Source organism: Orcinus orca, chromosome 1 (genome assembly GCF_937001465.1).
Source record: "Orcinus orca chromosome 1, mOrcOrc1.1, whole genome shotgun sequence".
Taxonomy (NCBI): Eukaryota; Metazoa; Chordata; class Mammalia; order Artiodactyla; family Delphinidae; genus Orcinus; species Orcinus orca.
Genome location: NC_064559.1, coordinates 184,263,601 through 184,284,198, shown reverse-complemented (window position 1 = coordinate 184,284,198; position 20,598 = coordinate 184,263,601). Strand labels below are relative to the sequence as shown.

General features: G+C 46.1%; 1 pseudogene; it reads left to right on the top strand.

Annotated features, from left to right (window-relative positions):
• The first annotated feature begins 12,523 nt into the window (after positions 1-12,523).
• On the top strand, positions 12,524-19,249 carry LOC101277973 (solute carrier family 28 member 3-like; annotated as a pseudogene).
• Positions 19,250-20,598: the final 1,349 nt, after the last annotated feature.

The following is a 20,598-nucleotide window of genomic DNA, read 5'->3' as shown; positions in this document are numbered from 1 at the left end:
CACATCTGTTCTGGAAGAGTGACTAATCTATGGGAGTTGTACAAACACCATCCTAACAACCAAGGGTGTCACGCCCAGTTCCTGGCCCTAGGGATAAAGACCTTCCCTCTGCTCTCACCTGCTTGAGGAGGGGTCCAGCAAATACACATCTGCCCACCCGTAAGCTGGAGACTCCCTTATGTAACACCTGTGCCTTCGAGGCTATATTCAAATAACAATAATCCCAGCCCCTATCCTGGGTGACCACAGAAGTCCATCCCCTCACTCTTGTATTTCTGAGCTTTCTGGGAAGTGTTTACATGTTCCTCTAACTCATTGCTGGCCACTCAGGGAGCTAAGTATGGTTGTGAGATTGTGGACTGTACAACTCTAGTGTACCATTCACATAGACTATGATGATCATATACCATCTTTGTACTTCTTCCAGTCACCACTGGCTGTCAAGTCCACTGACACCAGTTCAGGTTCTTCTCTCTCTCTCTCTTTTTTTTTTTTCCCAAAAGGCACTGATTACCCAAGTCAAAGAGGTGAATCCTTCCAAAATCAGAATTTGAGTTTTTGTAACACCTGATTCGAGCTGTCCATGCTCATTACTTGTAGACTTGTTTTTTGGTAGTGGGTATAAGCTAATTATTTTGTTAGTCACCAACCACAAGTAATTCATTTTTCAGTTATGACTTATAAAGCGCCACATCACCTAAAGAGTTTTTTGGTCCCTAGGCTCAGATGGCTGGTGTAGCTTGTGTGCTACTTGCTTGCAAATTGTGATGATGCTGAGTGTGGATTGCGTGAAGTCACTTAGGTCTGATTTGTCCAGGCAAGTCAGGGATGGATGCACTCTCACAAGAGTGGAGCTTGTGGCAATCACTTTTTTGGTTTGTTTTTATGTATGTGGTAAAAAACACATAACATAAAATTTACCTTCCTCATAATTTTTTTTTTTTTCGGTATGTGGGCCTCCCACTGTTGTGGCCTCTCCCGTCGCGGAGCACAGGCTCCGGACACACAGGCTCCGGACGCACAGGCTCCGGACGCACAGGCTCAGCGGCCATGGCTCACGGGCCCAGCCGCTCCGCGGCATGTGGGATACTCCCGGACCGGGGCACGAACCCGTGTCCCCTGCATCGGCAGGCGGACTCTCAACCACTGCGCCACCAGGGAAGCCCCTCTTCATCTTTTTTTTTAATCTTAATCATTTTTAAGTGTACAGTCCTGTGGCATTAGGTACATTCACATTGTTGTGTAACTAAAACCACCATTCATCTCTAGAACTCTCTTTTCATCTTGTGAAACTGAAACCCCTTACCCACTACACAGTAACACCCCATTCCTCCTGCTCCTTGGCCCCTGCCAACCACCGTTCTACTTTCTGAATTTGACTATCCTACATTATCTAAGTGGAATCATATTTGCCATTTAGTGACCGGTTTATTTCACTTAGCGTAATGTCCTCTAGTTTCCTCCGTGTTTTTGCATGTATCAAAATTTCCTTCTTCTTTAATGCTGAATTATATTCCATTGTACGTATAGACCACATTTTGTTTATCCATTCACCCACCGATGGACACTTGTGCTGCTTCCACCTTTTGGCTACTGTGAGTAATGCTGCTATGAACATCTTTGAGTTCTTGCTTTCAGTTCTTTTGGGCACTTACCCAGAGGCAAAATTTTCTGGATAGTATGCTAATTCTATGCATATTGTTTTGAGGAATTGCCCTACCATTTTCCACAGCAGCTGCACCATTTTATATTCCCATTAGCAATATACAGAGACTCCAATTTCTACACATCTTCACCAACATTTGTTCTTTCCTGGTTTTGTTTTCCAAATTCTAATGAGGTCAGCCTCTGCTGACTGGAGGGCCTAGTGCAGGGAAAGGTAGAACAATCAGTAGTCTGGAGAGACTTTTGGAACAGGCTTCGTATTTATGAAGAGCCTAAATTTTGTACTTCTAGTTCCAATGAGATTATATATAGGTTTGGGGTTTTTTTGGTATCACTATTAAAATAATTAATTTATTAATGGAAGCATTTAAATTATATCACATTTGGGAGTTCCCTGGTGGTCTACTGGTTAGGATTCTGGGCTTTCACTGCCGTGGCCCAGGTTCAATCCCTGGTCGGGGAAATGAGATCCCGCAAGTCTCGTTGCGCGGCCAAAATAAATAAATAAAACAAACCTTTGGAAAAAAACAATAAATTATATCACATTTAAAGCACACTGCTTTGGTATTAGACATTTTTTAATATACCCTGGACCCTCATATAAACAAAAGTGGCCTGGGCTCAGTCAGCCTCGGAGAGGCCCTGATTGGTGGCCCTTTAGAAAACACTAGTCTCGAGCTTCCCTGGTGGTGCAGTGGTTAAGAATCCGCCTGCCAATGCAGGGGGCATGGGTTCGAGCCCTGGTCCGGGAAGATCCCGCCCGTGCACCACAACTACTGAAGCCTGCGCTCTTAGAGCCTGTGCTCCGCAACAAGAGAAGCCACCGCAATGAGAAGCCACCGCAATGAGAAGCCCACGCACAGCAATGAGGTAACCCCTACTCTCTTCAACTAGAGAAAACCCACTTGCAGCAACAAAGACCCAACACAGCCCAAAATAAATTAATTAATTAATTAAAAAGAAAAAAAGAAAACACTAGTCTCAACTTATGTTGTCATGCCTCTGTTCCCTTTTCTGTCTATTCTTCCTTTTCCACCCCCTCCATGTAGGCCTTTATTCCCTCAGATGCAGTCTCTGCTCTCTGGCCTCTCATCTCCCATCATCTTGCCTACTGCCCCACGTCCACCTTGACACAACAAACTGTCCCCAAATCTTCATCTCTCAAACAAACTTTTCTCCCAAGCCCAGATATGTGCTTCCAACTGTCTAAAGTTGGTTCCCAGAAAATAGAATCTGAGGTGGAGCTCTGCAAGCAGGAAGTTTATTGGGGAGGGCTCTTGGGGTCAACATCAGTGGGGAAGGGGAGGAGGTAGAATTGGGCAGTTGAAAGAACCTAATGGTCAAAACAAAAGCCACAATCAATCCTAAAATGAGTTCTGGAATGTGGTCCTGCCTTGAGGAAGGGTGCCTGGCCTTTGTATCCCCACGTTGGTCAGTCGTTGATGTTGGCTGCCTGGGAAGGCAGTGTGACCTTGGGCCAGGTGACTCTCTTAGTGGAGGACAAATACAGAGAAGGACTCAGCTGAGAGCTCTCAGCCACCCACACTTCCAGAAATGGGGGAATGACTGTTTTGGCCCTGAAAGAGGGATCCGGGGGATGTACCACAACAGTCACCAGTTGGACATCCTTGGGTACCTCAAAATCAATATGACCCAGACTGAACTGAACCTGCTTCTTTTCTGGGTTTCTCTCATGTTATGACCAAACTCCTAGGCTTGTCAGGTCTGAGTCAGTTATCCTCCCTCGCCGTTACCCTGCAACCAACTGGTACTTCATCTCAGAGAGGGTATTAGACTTTGCCTAAAGTCTCTTGAATTCATCCCCATCTCCTCCTTTCCCACTATCACTGGCCTGGCTCAGGCCCTCACAACCTTACGGCTTCAACTGCCTTCCAAAAGGTTCAGTGGAAAGAGCCAGTTAGCACAGAATAGGTGCTACATTAAAGGTTTATTGGGATACTGTTTAAAAGAAGAGAGATACTCAACCTCACTAGAAATCAGGAAGAAAGGAAGGGAAAAAGGAAGGAGGAAATGAAAATAACAGTTTAATAATATATAGTTAATTGTAGTATTATATATAACAATATATAACATAGTTTATTAATTGTTATGTATACAATCATATCTAATATTATTAATTTTGTATTCATTAAATTTGCAAAGTTTTTTTTTTTTTTTTGGCTGTGCCACAGGGCATGCGGGATCTTAGTTCCCCAACCAGGAATGCAACCCGTGCCCTCTGCAATTGAAGCGCAGGGTCTTAACCACTGGACCACCAGGGAAGTCCCTGCAAAGATGTCTTTGAAAATGACTCCACGATATCTCTCAAGAGCAAAAAATACACTTTGATCCAGGAATTCTAACCCTGAGAATCTTCCCCAAACACAGTTGGCCCTTGAGCAATGTGGGGGTGTTTCGTGGCGCTGACCCTCTGAGCAGTAGAAAATCTGCACGTAACTTACAGTCATCCCTTCCTGTTCATGGTTCCTCTGTATCTGCAGTTCTTCATGAAGGGATTCAGTCAATCACATGGTCCTGTAGTATTTACTATTGAAAAAAATCTGCATTTAAGTGCACCTGCGCAGTTCAGACCTATTTTGTTCAAGGGTCAATTGTAGTTTGAAATATGAGGGGCAACGTGAGGGAAAATAGGAAGAAAGATGTTAATCATAAGCATTATTCATTAGAGTGAAAAAAAATGTTGGAGGCAACTTAAATGTCTAATAGAGGATGAGTTAACTAGGTTGTGGTTTGTTCTATGTAACGTTATAAAATCATTAAAAATAATGGTCAAAAAGTCTGTGCAACAGCATGGAAAGTGATTACTGCAAGGTTAAGTCAAAAAATTAGGATTCATCAGGCTTATACATTACGATTGCACGTAAAAAAATACGATCAGGGAAGACAATCTGAAAGAAAATACACCAGCATGATAAGAGTCCTTGTATTAGAGAAAAGTCATGCCTGATATCTTTAGCCCCTCTCCCCTCACCATAATCTCCCCCTCATTCTTAGATGTTGACAACGTTGTTTTCTTAGTATGTAAAGTACTACAGAAATGCAACTTCAAGCCATCTATATGGAGCCATCTATAATCCTACAACCTTATTTTTCAAACTTGTAGTTGGTGGCCTTATTACTTTTATAATATGAGATGATATGATATATAATGTAATATAATTATAATATAATAAATTAAAATGCATAAGTATTTTTTATTGCTGGGTAGCAGTCCATTGTATAGGTATGCCATATTTGTTTATCCACTTATCAGTTAATGGACATTTAGGTTGTTTCCACTTTTGGCTATTATAAATAATGCTGCTATGAACATTCGTATACGTGTTTTTGTGTGAATATATGTTTTCAATTCTCTTGGGTGTATATGTTCTAGGAGTGACATTGCTGGGTTGTGGAATCATGGTAACTCTATGTTTAACCTTTTGAGGAACTACCAGATTGTTTTCCAAGCAGCTGCATCATTTTACATTCCCACCAGCGGGTCAGGAGGGTTCCAATTTCTCCACATCTTCACCAACATTTATTATTATCCTTTGTTTTGGTTATAGCCATCCTCGTGGGTGTGAAGTGACTATATCACTGGCGTTTGATTTGCGTTTTTCTGATGGCTGATGACGTTCACCATTATTCATTTGTAACCAAAAGCACTGTTTTTTTTTTTAACAAAAGAAGCTTGAACCCCTACCATTATAAAAGTAATTCATGCACATTATTAGATATTTTGGAAACAGATTTTTTTTTAATTAAACTACACCCAAATAGCACCATCTAGAGGTAAAACCACTGTAAATATTTCAGTGTATTTCCTTTGAATATTTTTTCCTCTCTATTCTTTCTAGAATATGGTTGAAGTCATATAACATTTTCAATTTTGCTTCTGGCTTTTTCACTTAATATGATAAAATGGGGATTTTCCCAACCTCTTCCTGAACATTACAACTTCCTTAGCCATTCCCCCATTGATGGACCTTGGTTGTTTCCAGCTGTATTTAATACTGCAAATAATGCAAAAATACAGTGTTTTGATATTGTTTTTGATCTGTGTTCCATCTGTCCAGTAAAGCTGAGATCTTTCTCTTCCCTTTCAATCCATCCACATCCTTCCAGAACAGTACTTGGTACAGAGTAAGACTTCTTTTTTTTCTTGTTATTGAGACATAATTGACGTACAACACTGTATACGTTTAAGGTGTACAACAATGATTTGGCTTATAGACATCACGAAATAAGTTTAGTGAACATTAAGTTCACAATAAGTTTAGTGAACATTCATCATCTCATATGGATACAAAATAAAAGAAATACAAACAAATTTTTCCTTGTGATGAGAACTCTTAGGACTACTCTCTTAATAACATTTGTATATAACATACAGCAGCATTAATTATATTTATCATGTTATACATTACATCCCTAGTACTTATTTATCCAATAACTGGAAGTTTGTACCTACTGACTACCTTCTTCCAATTCCCACCCCCCCACCTCTGGTATCCACAAATCTGATCTCTTTCTATTAGTTAGCTTGTTTTTAAAGTATAATTGACCTACAACACTATGTTGGTTCCTGGTGTGCAATATAGTGATTCAGTATTTCTGTACATTTCAAAATGATCACCATGATAAGTCTAGTTACCATCTGTAACCATACGAAGATATCACATAATTATTGACTACATTCCCTACACTGTACAGTTCACACTCATGAGTCATTTATTTTGTGACTGAAAGTTTGTGCCCCTTAATCTCCCTCACCTATTTCAGAGTAGATTTATTGAGACCTTATTACAGGTCAGGCACTGTTCTAAGCACTGGGTATATATCAATGCATTTAATCCTCACAACTTCCCTGTGACGTAAGTAGTATTATTATCATCCCCACTTTATACACGAGGAAGTTGAGGTGAAGAAATTTGTCCAAGGTCATCAGCTAGAAAGGGACCGAAGTAGAATTTGAATCCAGGCAGCCTGGCCCCAGAGTCTGAACTCTTAACCGTCAGCCATACAGCTTCCCTATGATGGTGAAGGTAACGGGAATTGGAGATAGGATGACAACCAACAGGGCTTTAAGGATGGGTTGGTCCCAGGTTTGAAATTTGGCACCCAAGCCCTGTCCCTTAGTTGGGAAGGGAAGGTCAGGAAGGCTCGGGAGAGGGAAGCGATTCAGGTGCAACTCTTAGGACAGGAGTTTCCAACAGTCCCCAGCCTGGCACCTTCCTATTAGCCCACAAAGCACCGGGGTGGTCTTTCTCAAATGCAAATCTGATCCTGTCACTTCCCTGCTTAAAGCTCTCTATTGCCCTTGGGATAAAACACCCAAGCCCTTAGCTGGACTGCAAGGTCCTCATTAGCTCCATCTCAACTCCCCACCTGGCCTCTCCTCTCCACCTGGCTTCTCCTTTCTGCCTCACTTGGGGTCCTGCACACTCCACCACACTGCATCTCACTCTTGTACCTTTTGGACCATTGGCCTAGAGAGCTCTTCCTTACCTCACCCCTACTCAACCCCGCTTTGGCCCTGCTCACTCTGAGTCTCTGCTTAAACGCTCCTCTCTTCTAGAAAGCCTGCTCCAAACCCCTCAGACTGGACTGTGTTCCCCTGCTAGACCCATACTTCCCTTCTAACACTCACCACATTTCTTGTAATTGCTTTTCTTAAAAACAACAATACTTTTAATTATAGAAAATTCAAATATAAGAAAACAAAGAGAACGTTTTCACCACACAACTTGAATTATTAGCTCACACCAATCAGGTTTCACCTGAACTCCCAACAACCTCCCTCCTCCTATATTATTGTTAAGCAAATAATACAGATCATTTAATTTCATCTGAAAATGTTTTATTTAGCCAGTGTCTCGAAAAGATAAGAACTTTAAAAAAATCATAGTTACAATATCATTATCATGCTTTTAAAAAGCCAATTATATATTTTTCTTTCTTCAACGTTTTATTTTGAAAAATTTCAAACCTACAGAAAAGTTGCAAGAATAATTCAATGAACAAACCTAAATTTCTCACCTAATTCACCCATTGTTAATATTTTGCTACATTTGTTCGCTGAACCATCTGAGATTAAGTTACAAATATGAGATTTTACCCCTATACATTTCCATATAGATTTCCCCCAAACAAGGAGACTCTTCTATGTAACCATAATATGATGACCATATTCAGGAAACTTAAGTAGATACAATAAAATATGTATAATACAGGGACTTCCCTGGTGGTCCAGTGGTTAAGACTCTGCTCTTCCACTGCAGGAGGCACGGGTTTGATCCCTGATGGGGAATTGGGATCTAGCATGCCTCACGCGTTGCCAAAATTTTAAATAAATAAATGGTTAATTCATGTTAAAAAAAATATGTGTAATGCAATCCATAGTCACATTTTGCCAAATCGTCCCAATGCTGTGCTTCACAGACATTGTCCTTTTTTCAATCTGATCCAGAATCATGCATTGCAGGTTTAGTTGTCTTGTCTCTTTAGCCCATTTAATCTGGAACAGATCATTCTTCTTTCACGACATTGATATTCTAAAGAGCCTCTGCCAGCTGAGCCTGACCTTGAATTTAGGTCTGTCCTGTGGTTTCCCTTCTGGTTCTTCATTCCTCAGATTCTGCATCTTTGGCAGTTGTGCTGCCTAGGAGATTGTGTCCATGTTAGGGGGTGGATGTCCATTTTATTTCACTATGATGACATTGATTTTGATTGCTTGGTTTAGGTGTCTTCTAATTGCTTTTCAACTTTTAAACGGTCTGGGGGCTTTTTCCTGCTAGGCTGTGAGCTTCATGAGGGCAGAAGCCATGTCTGTTTTCTCCATCTCTGTATCCTCCTACCACAGCAGGTTTAGACTGGAAAGGTGCACCTACTCTGCGCCAGCCCCGTGCCTTTCCCTCGGTTCAGCCTCACTGCCGCTTAGGGAAGGACTAATTGAGATCTCAGATGAGGAAAATGAGGCTCAGAAAGACGCAAACCCCTAACACAGTGATTCCCTCAGACTTCTACCTGAGCTGTTCCCTCCCTTTTTTTTTTTTTTTTTTTTTTTTTGCGGTACGTGGGCCTCTCACTGTTGTGGCCTCTCCCGTTGCGGAGCACAGGCTCCGGACGCGCAGGCTCAGCGGCCATGGCTCATGGGCCCAGCCGCTCCGCGGCATGTGGGATCTTCCCGGACCGGGGCACGAACCCGTGTCCCCTGCATCGGCAGGCGGACTCTCAACCACTGCGCCGCCAGGGAAGCCCCTGTTCCCTCCCTTTTAAGGCTCTCCCTTTGGATGGCACCTAGGAAAAGTTCCCCATCCCCCTAAAAATTGGTTTCAATGGAAACAGAAATTCCCAAAAAGAAGGAATCGCATTAGCTGTCCAGGGCCTTGGGGCTGAGGGAGAGATGTGGGAAGCCTTATTTGCATTTTTTCCATTAACAAGCTGGAGTTGAGCTAGTTTGCCTGGGGAGATAATTTGAGAGGGAAATCTTTGCATATTTTATTTAAAAGTACGCAGCGATAGGCGGGCAATAAAGCAGAGTGTGGCGATTAGGTGAGGCCTGCAGGGGGCGGGGGTGGGGTCCTTTCCCTTCTCTCTCTATCAACCGCCCCGCCCCGCCCGTCACTGTCCCTCCCACCCCCACCCCCTTACCTCCGTTAGTCCTGGGAACCAGCCTCCTTAAAGGAACAGCCTCCTTAAGCCTCAGAGCCATGGGGCTCAAGCCTCAATAACTCTTGACGTTTTCTAGCTGATAGAGTTCAAGAGGGAGGTGAACTGCCCTGGGAGAAAAGAAGGATGGTAGGGGGTGGACAATAGAAAGGGGGCCAGTGTCCAAAGCTGAGACCATAGCCCTGTGGTTCTAAGTGGTTAGGAGAGAGAAGTGGGAGGGATACCACCCCTATAGGGGGCTTTAAAAATATGAGGGAGGTGTTTTGTTCGTCTCAAGTGTGTAGGCAGTCCTATTGGTATCTCATGTCTAGGGGACAGGGGTGCTAAACTGGGACCCTGCCTAGGACAGTCCCACTCAAAGAATTATCCAAATGCCAAGGCACTCCCACTGAGCCAGTAACTCTCCCTGCACACCTGAGCAACCCTTTCCTTTAAGTCCTGCCACATTGTTGCCGTGGGATTCAAGGCAGACCTGGGTGAGACCTGGGCAGTTGAGTGTTTAGTTGAAGGAGTAGGGTCCTTGCTCCATTGCAAGCTGTTCAACTTTGTGCAAGACACTTAGCATCTGTGACCGCCTGTTTCCTCTTCTATAAAAAGGCACACCATTGCTTACCTCCCAGTGTAGTCATGAGAAAGCAATGGGGAAATAGAGGGAAAGGTTCTATCAACTATAAAACTCTGATCACATATAATGGGATATTATCACAATGCGGAGCAGAGCCATAGGCTGCTAATTTAGTAACGGACTTCTGAGGGTAATTAACCTTCTCTGGGTGAAGTTCATTAGGCGTGATGTAGCCATTCAGACTCCCCATTCCCAAAATGCACACGGGCATGCACAAATGCACACACACAAACTAGAAGATCTCAGTAATAATTAGGGGAGTATCTGAGTGTCTCATATAAAAGGAGTTTCATTATGGAGATCAAGGTGGTGATTGCACCTGAGACAAGTTAGGGGAAGAGAGGTCAGGAAATCAACCTAGAAGATTCTGCTCCTATCTGGGTGAGTTTTGGGGGTAGGAAGGAATTCAGGGGTGAGGGGTTTTGTGAGTCCGGGGAAGCCGTATGAGGATTTCAGGTACTCTAGGCACAGGAAGTGGAAGAGATAGCACCTTCCCTTCCCTCCATTTTCCCAAAGAAGGAGGAAACAGGCATCTGGAGCATTAACTGTAAAGCTGTAGCATGAAGCAGATGCCTGCTACCATGTCTCCCTCCCCTTTCCACCCCAATGGCAACTTCCCATCTCTTGCTCAATTCCATTGAACTTAGTCCCAGGTGGGTCATGGGGACGCTCCCTATCTTAGAGAACCCTTTCTGGGTACAGATGAGCCTGTTTCTCAGGCAAGGAGTCTGAAACCTTGTTTCTTTCTAGTAGGCATTTGAGGGGAAATGTGAGAATAGAGAGTACTGTGTCTGTCCTGCCAGAAACGGAACCTACCTAAAGAAACTTTGGTTTACTCACCTATAAAATAGGATAATAAAATAGGGTGACATGGCACATAGGAAGGCTTGATACAGCTTGGTCATTCTTTTCTCACCTGTATCCCTTCACTGCTCTTTATCTCTACCTTGTTCCCTTCCAATTCTCCATCCTCTTTTCCATTCCCCATTCCCATCTCAGCTCTTTGCCATTCTGTCCTAGAGCACCCTCATTCACAACCGTTCCATTTTTAGGACCTCCCGTGGAAAGTAATCCCAACCTTGTTAATACAAGCAACATTTACTTTTCTTAAATTATTAATAATCACAAACAATAAAGATTACCATTTCAGTAGCCTCCATTAAAATTAGTTTCAAAACAGCATAACAATTTCACTGTTTAGAAAACAAATGGTCAATTACTGAAATTAAAACACTTACTTCTAGACGGGGTAAAAAATAATATCAAGGCAAATTAACAAAACAACAACAACACATTGGGCTGTAAAATATTTTGCAATTTACAAAGCAATTTCAAGAGCATTATTTAATACTCACAGCAATCCTGTGAAGTAGATGGTACTTGCTTTCTTACCCCTTTCAAACAGGTGAAAAAACTAAGGCTCCGAAAATTTAAGTGAATGTATCTCTTGTTCAAAGCCTAGTGAACTTGAAAACAGACTCCAAAGCCAGTTTTCTAAGGGGTACAAGGAAGAGGAAGGGAATAGGAATGGGGAAGAGTCAAAGGTTGGGTGGGGGGGGTGAGGAATGGGTATGAAACTGGGCATGGATTAAGTGGGATGGGATAATATGTGTAGGACAGGATGCTAAAGGGAATGAGATTGGGATGGCGATAGGGTAGGAGAATATGAAGATGGTTATAAAGGCAAGTAGGGAGTGGTTGTGGGGCAACGTGGAGTTGAGGTGGTGAGAGCACTGATTCTGCAGCCAGATTGCCTGGGTTTGAATCCTGGCTCTGCCTCCTACCAGCTATGTGAATTTAAGCAAGTTGCTCAACACCCCTGGCCCTCAATTTCTTCATCTGCAAAATGCAGATGATAATAGTATCTTTCTCCTAGGGATTAGATGAGTTAACACAGGTAAAGCGCCAAGAACAGTGCCTGTCCTGACACCGAGTTAGCACTCTAAGAAAATACTCTTCTCCTACTCCCCTCTGCCTTCTCCTCCTCCTTCTTCTTCTTTCTCTTATTGCTATTGTTGTTAGGACGATGCTTTGGGCTGAAATAGAGAAGTGAGTTGGGAAAGATGGTATTGAGAATGGGGAGAGGATGAGCTGGCCACAGGGATAGGAATAACACACGGATGCAAGTAGGAATAAAATTGGGGGAGGGGGATGGGGAGTATGGCATTGAAACCCACCAGACCCACCAGATAAAAGAAGCTTTGAACTTCTTCACAGGGGTTTGGACACAGACATATACATCTGTGTACACCTGCATGTTCTGGACTGAGCCTATGTTGTTGGGGTCCTGCAGAACCAAGTTTAGTTGATATTAAGCAGGGAGGGTCTTTTGTGGGAGTATTGTTGGTTCCCATAATGAAGCCCAGTGGCCTGGTACAGAAGCCCTTTCTTCAGAGGACCGGCTTCTGGGGTTCCCAGTCTGTACCCATTACTACCCCATACACTCCCAAGCTCTGAAGGTTCTGAATGTACCTGAAGACAGAGGCTTGTGTGGCTCACAGACAAGTGGGATACTTTACTGAGTTTATTATACTGCCCAGCATCCCAGGAAGTGATGTGATGTCTCAGGCCAACCTCATGAGAGCAAGCATTCATAACAGTTGTACAGGTAAAGCCTCGCTCCTCATTGCAGTTGCCAGCTTAGAGACTCCTCTGTCTCTTGGACAGGGCCCTGCTTCTGAACTCTTGGAGGATCCTGGTTCCTGGGTCCCCAGGGTAAGTCCTCTTCACTTTTCCTAGGAGGTTGGTTACCTACTTTTACTCATCCTCCAGGTCACATCCTCCACATCAGCTCCTCTGTGAACGCTTTCCTTTTTTTTTCTTTTCCTTTATTTTCTTTTGGCCTCCCCCGAGTGGCTTGCCAGATCTTAATATCTTAGTTCCCCGAACAGGGATTGAACCTGTGCCTTCAACAGTGAAAGCGCAGAGACCTAACGACTAGACTGCCAGAGAATTCCTTGTGAACGCTTTCCTGATCATTCCCTTTGAACTTGGAAATCTTTTACTTCCCACCTATTAGAACATGTTTTAGAAAGTGCTTCCACAGCACCATGGACAGATTTGTATTAGCACTCATCACACTGTACTCTTATTACCCGTGTCTGGGTCTCCAGGAATTGACTGTGAAGTTCCAGTGGGCTGGGACTGTGTCTGATTCATCTGAATCACCACTGCCTACCAGAGGGGCTGGAACATGGTAGACAGGAATAAATATTTGTTGAATATAGGAATTTCCTCTCTGACTAAGATGGGGGCTTGAGAGCATCTTGGAAGCAGGTTCCTGGGAGGAGGTGTCTGGTGACAATGGTGACAGGAACAGTGTGACACAGACATGTTTGCAGACTGTGGGGTTCTGAGCTTCCTGGGGATGTGGTCCATCCCGAGAGATCTGGGACAGAGACAAGCGTGTCCAGCAGCCCTGAGGATTCATGCACCTGGAGTGGCCTCGGTAGCCACGGTGGCCTGAGGAAGCCCAAGGAAGGGCAGGACCACATCAGCTGGGGAGGAGCCCTGCTGTCCTGCGTGTGGCAGGCATAGTGTGGGTAAGGCTGAGCCAGCATGCACTGTCTCTGGAGGATCTGGCTTCCCACTGCCCTGTAGTTCCCTGGACCTTGGGGTTCTGAAGGATGGTTCTGTGAGGAACAAGGCTACTCAGAGATTTCATGAGAAAAAATCTCCATGAAGGCTCTTGAGAAAGGTCTTTGTGGACTAGACAGTAACTTGAGAACAACAGACCCTGGGGAAAGATCAGGCCAGTGAGGATGTAGGAAGCAGTCAGAGAAGGCCTTGCGAACCAAGCGAAGCAATTGGAGAGCCTTGGAACGGTCTTAAGTTGCAGGAGTCTTATGGAAGCCCACTCCAGAGCAGTGTGGTGAATGGAAGGGAGGGAGCCAGGCTAGGAGCCCTTCCAGTTTTCTGGGTGAGAGATGACAGTGGCCTGAACCAAGATGGGGAAGCTGGAGTGGACAGGAAGGCATGGGCTAGAGAAGGTTCGGAGGCGGAAGGGATAGGACCTGGTGACGGGTGTGAGGAGTGACTAGGAGGACCAAGGCTTACACCCCAGGTGACTGAGTGGGGTGAGCATATTTGTGGGTGACGAGATGAGCTCAGTTTGGGACATGGGAGGTTTGAGGCGCTGTGGGTCATCCGAGGGGAGCTGTCCATTGGGTAGTTGGAGGCAGAGACCCTGCTGGAGTCCAGAGGACGGGTGGAGGAGATCCCAGGAGGAGTAGAGACAGGAGGTCCCAGGGAGCCCAGGGAGCATCAAGGTCTAGGGAGTTTCTTGCCCTGAGAGCTGTCTGAACACTGAATGTTGGGGGCTGGCCAGAGGAGTCCAAGAAGCTTGAGTAATCAACCCGGGTCCCCTCCAGTCCGCTAACTTGCACCCGCTCACACGTGTCGACCTACGGTTCCAGTCCCACATCTATGCTCTCACTTGCAGGCCCACATCACTCGCACAGCCCTACATTCGCAGAAGGCGCACCCCTCAGCCCTCTCTCTCTCTCTCTCTCTTCCCTCCACAGTCCCACCTCTCCCTGCAGACCCTGGGGTTAATCTTCCCCCGCCCCCAGATTAGGGGTACTGCCCCTCTTTGTGCGGCCCAAGTGCCGGAGGCGAGAGACCTGGGAGGCTTGCGGCCATCCGGGCAGCTGAGTTGGGGAGGGCGGAGAGGGGCGCGGGGGTGGAGACACAAAAGGGGGGCGGGATCCCGGCTGCAGCTGTCCCGCGAGGGGCCGGGACAAAGGGCCTGCTGGCGGGCCCGCTGGAGCCGTTTTCATGCTTGTTGGGATTAGGCGCAGGAAACGTCGCTCGCAATCGTGCGGATCAACAGTCCCGTGAGCGCCGGCGCGTGGGGCGGGCTCGGCTCCACCCGCCCCCAGCTTTGTGCTGAGCCCTCGGCTCCAGGCGGCGCAGGGGTCCGGGGAGGCCGCCCCTTTGTCCGTGCCTTTCGGGGGACGAGCCCCGCCCGGGGACCGCTGGACACCAGCTGAAGGCCGGCCTCCTGCCCTCTCCTTCCTCCCCAGCACGGAGCACTAGGGCTCCACCTTGCGCCCCATTATGGGGCAAGCTCACGGCCCCCCGAGCACCGAGCCCCTCGGACTGCTCCCATCCCACGGCCCGAGCCCTCTTTCATCCCTGGTGGGGGGTGGGGGGTGGGAGGGTGTACATACAGGTCCTTGGGGGACCTGGCCCCTCCCCCGGCCCTGACCTCAGTATGACGATTCCCCTTTTCCCTGAGCCACCTCCCTCCTCCCGCCGGCCAGTCCCACAACCAGCCGAATCTCTTCTCAAATCTACTGGAGATAAAAAAAGAATGGAGCAAGTAGAAGATCGACCGCCCCTGAGCCTAGGGGTTTGGGAAGAGGAGCTGGGAAGGTTAAGGTGTGGCTAGAAGCCTTCAGGCCTGGAGACGGCAGAGCAGACACATTTCTAGCTGTCCGGCGCTGGGGCTGGGAGAGGCTCGGGGGTCTGCGGCGGTGTGCAAACCACCCCCCACCCCGGGCTGGGAGCACTTTTATTTCTGAGAGGGGTTGGGGAAGGAGGAGGAAGCACGCGTGTGGGTCTGTGTCCAGGAGTGTGTGTGGGTGTGTGTGTGTGTCTGTGCACGGGCGCAGTGCATAGGCATGGGGTCTAGTGCCCCTGTGTCTGTGGGTGCCTGGTGGGTGTGGGCATGTATATGAGCGTGGATTTGAGGTCTGATTTGGAACACCCCCATCTCATGCTCCTCACCACCAGCATCCCCATTAAACTCATAGGTCTGGGAGTCAAGGCTCTTTAACAATTATTTTTAATATACAGCACAACTGCCCAGCTGCATCTCCTAGCTCTGATGACCTCCCCATCCTCTCCTAGTCAGATAGTAACAGCTGACATTTATGGACTCCTTCCTATGTGCCAGGCTCAGCTCTAAGCCCTTTACATGTGTAAACTTATTGAACTCTCACAAAATGCTATGAGAGAAACACTAACTGCCCCATTTCACAGTTGAAAAAAGTGAGGCACAGCTAGTAAGTGGAAGATCCGAGACACCTGGGTCCAGTCTGCACCAGGAATCACTATCCTTTGTTGCCTCAACTTCTACTCATTCTCTAGGCTCTTCTTCCTCCAGGAAGTTTTCCTTGATCAGGTGTTCAGAGATCTCATTGCTTTCCTGTTCTTGTTACCTGTTCTTGTTACCTGTTCATGCTGTGATTAGGAGGAAACACTAACACTGGGTTTGGAGTGTGGCCTGTAGGAAACAGAGGCTGGCAGACATGTCACAGGCTGCCATCAGGGGCCATTCAATCTCCTTAGAGATAGCCACTACAGACCTTTCTCCACTTATAATGGGGTTCCATCCCAATAAACCCATTGTAAATTGACAGCATTGTGAGTAAAAAATGCATTTAATACACCTGACCTACTGAACATCATAGCTTAGCCTAACCTACATTAAACATACTCAAAACACTCACATTAGCCTACAGTTGGGCAAAATCATCTAACATAAAGCCTGTTTCATAGTAAAGTGTTGAATATCTCATGTGATTTATTGAATACTGTACTGAAAGTGAAAAACTGAATGGTTGTGTGGGTACAGAATGGTTGTAAGTGTATCAGTTGTTTACCCTGATGATTGTATAGCCGACTGGGAGTTGCCTCTGCCCAGCATCCCGAGGGTATTGAGAGACTGACTATCATACTGCATATCACCAGCCTGGGGAAAGATTAAAATTCAGAATTCAAAGTAGGTTTCTACTGAATGCTTATCAGTTTTGCACCATCAAAAAATAAAGTCAGGGCTTCCCTGGTGGCGCAGTGGTTGAGAGTCCGCCTGCCGATGCAGGGGACACGGGTTCGTGCCCCGGTCCGGGAAGATCCCACATGCCACGGAGCGGCTGGGCCCGTGAGCCATGGCCGCTGAGCCTGCGCGTCCGGAGCCTGTACTGCACAGCGGGAGAGGCCGCAGCAGTGAGAGGCCCGCGTACTGGAAAAAAAAAAAAAAAAAGTCAAAAAGTCATAAATCAGATTCTCCTAGGTGAGCTGGGGAGTGAACCTGGCGTCTGGCCCTCCATCCGACACGCCAGGGAAGAGGCACCAGAGACCATCTGCGGTTCCCATGCACAGGAGTCTTCCTCCCAGAGTAAAAATGGGCCAGAAGGAATGAGGATAATGAGAAGGATTAGTGAGGTACAGGGGATCTCCAGCCCAGACATTTGAAGAGAATTCAGCGAGCAGCAAAAATTCTGTGGAGCTGCAGAGGATGGTAGCCCTCACAGCCGAGGGCTGCAGCGACACCGGCTTTCAGAGTGATGAAGACTGCTTTGAAAACCAGAACACATCAGGAAATGACAACTCACTAAGGAGGAGAGTTGTGCAAAAGAGAACAAGAAAAGGGCAAACAGGGGGAAGAGCAAGTCACCACTGAGCAGGATTCTCCAAGAAAGGCTGAAGATGAGGAGGACAATCGAGAGACACGTCAAAAGGTGCCTGGAAAGGAAGTATGGTACAGTTTATGAGTTTTGTAGGGAACACAAAACAACCCTTAAGTATATCATCTGGGGCATTTTAATAGCAAGTTACCTGGCTCTGGTGATTGCGGCCTGTGTGCTGAACTTTCGCAGAGCGCTTCCTCTTTTCGTGATCATGGTGGTTGCCATCTTCTGTGTGATCTGGGATCACTTCATGGCCAGAAATGAGTCTCAAATCGCTCAGTTCCCGTCTCCTGGCCAAAGGCTTCTGGACAGCCATTGGTTCTGGCTGAAGTGGGTGATTTGGGCCTGCCTGATCCTGGGAGTTATTTTCTGGCTGGTCTTTGACACCACCAGATTGGGCCAACAGCAGCTGTTGTCCTTCGGTGGACTCCTAATGTACCTTATCCTGACATTTCTATTTTCCAAGCACCCAACCAAAGTTTACTGGAGGCCTGTCTTCTGGGGTATTGGGTTACAGTTTCTTCTTGGGCTTTTGATACTAAGGACGGAACCTGGATTTATGGCTTTTGACTGGTTACGGAGACAAGTTCTGACGTTCCTGGAGTACACTGATGCTGGCTCCACATTTGTCTTTGGTGAGAACTATAAAGACCACTTTTTTGCATTTAAGGTCCTGCCCATCGTGGGTTTCTTCAGCACTGTGATGTCCATGTTGCACTACCTCGGACTGATGCAGTAGATGATTAAAAAGCATTCCCGTGTCCACATCGAAGCAGGAAGGAAGGAGAGAGGATGCAACAGGAAGTCCCCATTCTGAGGAGGGCACCACAGTCTCTGGTTGGAAGGACCACTACAAATTGGGACCATCAACCATGTTTGTTTGAGAGGATGGATGGGTAATGCTAGTGACTATGGGAACATCTCCTGTTGAATCTGTAGTTCCTTCTGGCAATAGATTTGTTGGACAGAGAGTCTCCACTGCTGGTCCAACCACATTTACCATACGTCACCAAGTCCGAACTCCACACAATCATGACCACTGGGTTCTCTACCATTGCTGGAAGTGTCTTAGGTGCATTTATTTCTTTTGGGGTTTCATCCTCTAACCTGTTAACTGCTTCAGTTATGTCCACACCTGCAGCATTGGCTATTTCTAAACTTTCTTGACCTGAGACAGAAACACCTAAAATAACCCTCAGGGAGCGTCCTCATCCATTTCCCTGGTGGCGAACATCGCTGTGAATTTGATTGCCTTTCTGGCCCTGTTGTCTTTTGTGAATTCAGCCCTTTCCTGGTTTGGAAACATGTTTGACTTCCCACAACTGAGTTTCGAAGTAATATGCTCCTGCATCTTCATGCCCTTTTCCTTCATGATGGGAGTGGACTGGCAAGACAGCTTTATGGTTGCCAAACTCATAGGTTATATAAGACATTCTTCAATAAATTTGTGGCTTATCAGAAACTCTCAAAATTGATCCATTTAAGGCAAGAGGGTGGACCCAATTTGTGGATGGTGTGCAGCAATATATGTCGATTCGTGCTGAGACGATTGCCACTCATGCTCTCTGTGGCTTTGCCAATTTCGGTTCCCTAGGCATAGTGATAGGCGGGCGGACTCACATCCATAGCGCTTACCAGCACTTCTGTAGACATCAACTACCATCATGTTTTGGAGAATGCCTTCAACTCCAGCTCAGTTAGAAACACAACCAATGTAGTATCTTGCTGCCAGAGTCTACTGAGCAGTACTGTTGCCAAGGGTCCTGGTGAGGTCATCCCAGAAGGAAACCATAGCCTGTATTTGAAGGACGGCTGCAATTTGTTGAATCCACCAACACTAAACTGCAGTTGGGTTCCTAATACATTTTGAGTTCAGCCACTTCTCCAACAGAACTCTAAGTACAGGTGCTGAATTTTCTGCTTTGGGGAAGAAAAAAAATGCTATTTCCACAGATTGATACTTCTGTCATGGAATCAGCTTTAATTGGAAAGAAGGAAAACAGGATGAACACTTCAGTCTCCAGTCCCAGAAATGTTTTCTGTCTCAGAAGGAAATTCTAGAGACAATGCTGAGATGCTTCTTAATGAAGTGCTCATCACCAATGCTCTTAATAGCATAAAGACTAGGTTTTATGAGAAAACACAAACACTAATGACTGGAATAAAGGGGGATTCATACAAAAGAAAGAATGTGAAAAAGGTTTTGGAATACCTTAATTTATTTGTGTTTTCATTTTTGTTCACGCACAAGAGTAATTTTTTTTAATCCATGTGTAAATAGTTGATTTGTGTTTGTGTGTGTGTGTGTGTGTGTGTGTGTGTGTGTGTGGTGATGGTGTTGATGATGAAGTAGGGATCTAAATGCCCAAAGGACTCTTTATCTCCGAAGTACAATATACTAGGATATTTCTAGTTACTTTTTTAAAAAATCATAAATCGAGGACTTCCCTGGTGGTCCAGTGGTAAAGAATCCACCTTACAATGCAGGGGACACGGGTTCAATCCCTGGTCAGGGAACTAAGATCCCACGTGCCACGGGGCAACTAAGCCCGTGCTCCACAACTACTGAGCTTGCGCGCCTCAACTAGAGAGCCCGCGTGCTGCAAACTACAGAGCCCACCCGCTCTGGAGCCTGCACACCACAACTAGAGAGAAGCCTGCACGCCACAAGGAAGAGCCCGGCGTGCCACAAGGAAAGATCCCGCATATGCCTCAATGAAGATCCCACGCAGCCAAAAATGATAAAATAAAATAAATAAATAATAAATAAATCTTAAAAAAAAATCATAAATCGAATCATCATAAGTCGGGCACCATCTGTACACAGAGCTCCGATATGATATGCCACACCTACTAGGGCTTGGGAGCCCACCTACCTTCTGCAGTCTCCTTACCCCCGTAACTACTACACTCCTCATTCCCACTTCACTCCCTGCCTCCCTGCACCCCAGGTTTTAATCCCATCCCCTCTGACAACACTTGATGGTGCAGAACTATTTGGGGTCCCTGGAGAGAAGGTTTCCATGGACCCAGACCTTTCTTCTCCCCAGAGGACCCAGCCCTGCACAACCTCCCTGCCAACCCCTTCCATGCTTCCTCCTGTCCCTCGGGCCTGCTCAGGCCTCTGCTGTGTGCCTTGACCTGTGGGTCTCTGGGTCTCAGCCCCAACCTCATCCCTCATTCCTCCTATTAAGCAAGTCTCCTCAGGTAGGACCAGAA